Here is a 5,073-nt window from a genome sequence, read left to right as displayed (position 1 = left end):
ACTGTTCATGAATACCCTAGTAAGCCATTATGTTGTATTGGGATGGACAATAAATACTGCCAACATTCAGAGAATGTATAATGAACAATTGTTTTAGATCTGGGATGTAAACTCTATGAGGTGCCAGGATGTTTCTGGTAGGAATCTCAGATGTTGATTCTATCAAGGGTCAAAGGTAGAAAGTTTGCTGACTTAAATTCAGGTAGCGTTTGCATACATTTCAAACACATTCACAAAAGCATTTCAGCGGCCCCACTTCAGGTGGATTGTTGGAAGAAGCTACACAGACTTAGTCGAAGTATCTCAAACCAAACCACAATTTCTCAATACTTACTTATTAGGCTTGCAACTCAGAAATGTCCAGATTCCAGTTTCCCAAACAAGAACCTGATCTTACCTGGCATGCAAACTTCCCAACTGACACTGGGCCATGCAGGACAGGAAACAGTTGGGTTTGGAGCCTCCTTCCTTCACTGCCAGCATCTCACTCTCGGCATATCCCTTGATGCTCCATCACTTTGAGAGTCTACCAGCACTGTCTAGACTCATCCTTGCACTGTATGCTTTGGGCTTGATTACTGCAATGCAATTCTGGCCAGTTTCCCACCGTACATTCTTCATAAACTTTAACTCATCTCAAAACTGCTGTGCATCTCCTAGCTCACGCCAAGTTTTGTACATCATCATCATCCTGTGCCAATTATCTGCATTGAGATACACCTCAACTTTAAAATTTACATCTTTGGTTTCAAATCTTCCCACGCCAATGCCACTCCCTATTTCTGTAACATCCTCCATACTTCAATATCCTTCATTATTGCTGAACTCCACAAATCCACCATTATTGGCCTTGTTTTCAGAGGCCTGAGGCACTAAGCAAAGCCTTCCCAAAATGAGAGCTGGGATCCCAAGTCGCAAGCTGAAATTTTGGTGCTGTGAACTTTCAAGCAACAGTGGCTGACATGGAGCATTGACCTAGTTATAACAGGGGTACACCTATCCTGCCATGATCTCAGTTCTCACTGAGGGATCACAACAATTGTCAAGTCTCAAAATGAGGTCACCAAGGAAACATGTTTGCAAAGCATTGCCCTATTAGCTCTAGAATTCCCCACCTATCTAACTCTGTGTTTTTCTACCTTCCTTTCACTACAATGATTTTATGATAATCTAAATTCTTATTCCGTTCACTATAAGTTTTTGATCACCTGTCCTGATACCTCTGTAAGTGACTTAATTTTGTTAGACATTTGCTACTGTGTTCTGCCTTTGGAGATTGGGTATTTTCACTCAACATGCCTCCAGAAAACAACTTTTAGCCCACTTTTGTTTTTGGAGGGAAGTGTGCAGTAAAAATCTCAGAAGTCACATTTATTCTTAACTTTCCCTTTTGCTTAAAAAAAGTTCTTAGGCAATTCTTGCCTTCAAATACAAACACCGCCTCCCCAAGAAATAGTGAAATAGTGCCTATGATAGTATATATTCTTTACTCGAGATTTGTTAGACATTTTACATTGTGTATTTGTTCCTTTTATTCAATCATGGGACACAGGTTTGGCTGGTTGGCTAGAATTTACTGCCCATTCCTAGTTGTTCCTGAGAAGGTGGTAGTGCCTTTTTGAACTACTGCAGTCCACATACTGTAGGTAGACCTGCGATACCTTTAGGGAGGGAATTCCAGGATTTTGACCAAGTGACGGTGAAGGAATGGCAATATATTTCCAAGCCTGGATGGTGAGTGGGGTGGAGGAGAACTTGCATGTGGTGGTGTTCCCATAATCTACAGTCCTTGCCCTCCTAGATGGAAGTGGTCGTGGGTTTGGAACATGCTTTTTAAGGACCTTGAGTGCATTTCTGCAGTAAATCTTGTAGATGGATATACTGCTGCTGCTGCTGAGTGTCAGGGGTGGAGGGAATGGATGCTTGTGGTGCCAATCAAGCAGGCTGCTTTGTTCTGGATGATATCCAACTTCTTGAATGTTGTTGGAGATCCATTCATCCAGGGAAGTGGGGAGTATTCCACCACATTCCTGATTTGTACCTTGTAGATGGTGAGCAGGCTCTGGGTAGTCAGGTGAGTCACTGACTGCAATATTGCTAGCCTCTGACTTGCTCTTGTAGTTACCGTATTTACACAGCAAGTCCAGGAGAGTTTCCTATCAATGGTAACCCCCAGGATGTTGAGAGTGGGGGATTCACTGATGATACTGCCATTGAATTTTAGGGGATAGTGGTTCAATTGTCCCTTATTGGAGATGGTCATTGCCTGGCATTTATGTGGTATGAATGTTACTTGCCACTTGTCAGCCCAAGCCTGGATATTGACCAGAAATTGCTGCATTTAGACATAGACTGGTTCAGTAGCTAAGGAGTTATGAAAGGTATTGAAGATTGTGCAATCATCAGTGAATATTCCCAATTCTGAGGGAAGGTCATTGATGAAGCAGCTGATGATGTTTGGGCCTAGGACACTACTCTGAGGAGCTCCTGCAGAGATGCCCTGGAGCTAAGATGACTGACTTCCAACAACGATGACCATCTTCCTATGTCAAAAGATGTGGATCTGGAAAAGCACGGCAGGTCAGACACCATCTGAGGAGCAGGGAAGCCAACGTTTTCAGCCAAAACCCTTCATCAGGTCTGGGGAGGAGGGAGGGTAGCCCAGAAATAAATGGCGGTGGTGGAGCTGGGAGGAGGGTAGGTGGAATGAAGATAGGTGGATGCAGGTAGGGAGTTATTGTGTTGGTTAGTAGAAAGTGTGGAGCAGATAGGTGAGTAGGAAGATGGAGAGATTGCAGGTGGAGGGATTTTGAAGCTGGTGATGCAGATAGGGGGTTATTGTGGTTGGTCAGTGGAAAGGGTGGAGCACATAGGTGAGTCGAAAGATTGACAGGTTGGGGTGGAGAGATTTTGAAGCTAATGAAGTCAATAATCAGGCCATTGGGCTGTAAGCTCCCGAGGTGAAATATCAGGTTTACTCCAGTTTAAGTTTGGCCTCACTCTGACGGTGCAGGAGGCCAATGATGGACATGTCACCAGGGGAGTGGGAGGGGAAGTTAAAGTGGATGGCAACCGGACGGTCGGGGTGGTTGGCGTGTGCAGAGCACAGATGCTCTGCGAACCAGTCCCTGAGTCTGTGTTTTGTCTCCCAGATATAGAGGAGACCATATCAGGAGCAACAGATACAGTAGATGAAGTTAGATGAAGTGCAGGTGAATCTGCCAGATTTGGAAGGATTGTTTGGGGCCTTGGACAGAGGTGAGAGGGGATGCATAGGGGCAGGTGTAGCATCTCCTCGGTTGTAGGGAAAGGTATCGGGCGTGGTGGAGGGGTTGGTGGGGAGTATGGAGCTGATGAGGGAGTCGCAGAGTAAATGGTCCTTGCAGAAAGCAGACAGGGCTGGGGAGGGAAATATCTCTTTGGTGACGGGGTCTGATTGTAGGTGGTGGAAATGTCGGAGGATGATGCATTATATTCAGACGTTGGTAGATGGTATGTGAGGACCAAGAGGGCTCCATCCTTATTGTTGTTGGGGGAAGAGGGTTTGAGGGCAGAAGCGTGGGAAACGGGGGAGATGTGGTTAAGGGCATCCTTAATAACAGAGGAAGGAAACTATGGTCTCTAAAGCGGGAGGATATCTGGGAAGTCCCAGAGTAGAAAACCTCATCCTGGGAGCCGATGTGACGGAAGTGGAGGAATTGTGAATATGGGATAGCAGTTTTGCAGGCATGAGTGCGAGGAGATGTAGTCTATGTAATAGTGGGAGTCGGTGGGTTGAAATGGATGTCAGTGGCGAGTCGGTCACCGAAGATGGAAATGGAGATGTCCAGGAACGGGAGGGAGGTGTCAGAAATGGTCCAGGTGAATTTAAGGGCTTGGTGGAAGGTGTTGAAGTTGATAGTTTGAGCTCCTCGGCAGGAGCACAAGGCAGTCATCAATGTAGCAGAGAAAGAGGTGAAGGATTGTGCCAGTGTAGTTGTTGAAGAGGGACTGTTCCACAAATCCTACAAAGAGGCAGGCATAGGTCAGGCCCATGCAGGTGCCATTGGTCACCCCTTTCATTTGTAGGAAGTGGGAGGAATCAAAGGAAAAACTGTTGAGGGTGAGGACCAGTTCCACTAAGTGAATGAGAGTGTCGGTGGAGGGGAATGGGTGAGCCTAAGAGGAAGAAGCGGAGGGCTTTTAGGCCATCTCCGTGGAGGATACAGGTTTACAGGGGCTGAACGTTCATGGTAAAGAAGAGGTATTGAGGGCCAGAGAATTGAAAGTTTTGGAAAACATGGAGGTTGTGGGTTGTGTCCCAAAAATAGTTGGGGAGCTCCTCGACCAAAGGAGAAAGGATGGAGTTGAGGTAGGAGCAGATGAGCTCGGTGGGGCAGGAGCAGGCAGAGACAACGGGTCGACCAAGGCAGTCGGGTTTATGGATTTTGGGTAAGAGATAGGAACAGGCAAGTGTGGGATGGGGAACTATCGGCTTGGAGGCTGTGGACGGGAGATCTTCCAAAGTGAGAAGGTTGTTGATGGTCTGATGATCAGAGATGGGTCATGATCAAGGGGACAATAGCAGGAAGTGTCAGATAATTGGCGTCTGGCCTCAGCGCTGTAGAGTTCAATTGGCCATACTACCACCACGCCTCCCCCTTGTTGGCTGGTTTAATGGTGAGGTTGGGGTTGGAGTGAAGAGAGAGGAGGGCTGCGCGTTCAATGGGGAGAAATTGGAATAAGTGAGAGGGGTGGAGAGATTCAGGTGATTGATGTCACGGCAGCAGTTGGAGATGAAGAGGTCGAGGAAGGGTAGGAGGCCTGGTAATGTGCTAGGCAGGACTCTAACCAGCACAGAGTTTGCCCCGATTCACATTGATTCCAGTTTTACAAGGGCTACCTGATGCTACGCTCCATTAAACGCGGCCTTGATGTGTGCAATTATCTCATGAGCTCTTGTTAAAAGGCCAGATTTAATGTGGGCACCATTCAAAAAATTTACCATTCTCACAAGAGCTTCCAATGAAGGGGAGGACTTAAGTGTTTCGGGGCTGTTCGCATTTCTACGTGGAAGCATGTTGCGACTAATTC

Source organism: Rhincodon typus, chromosome 17, assembly GCF_021869965.1.
Source record: "Rhincodon typus isolate 14 chromosome 17, sRhiTyp1.1, whole genome shotgun sequence".
In the NCBI taxonomy this organism is placed as follows: domain Eukaryota; kingdom Metazoa; phylum Chordata; class Chondrichthyes; order Orectolobiformes; family Rhincodontidae; genus Rhincodon; species Rhincodon typus.
The sequence above is the reverse complement of the archived record's forward strand: the minus strand, read 5'-3'. Positions refer to the sequence as shown.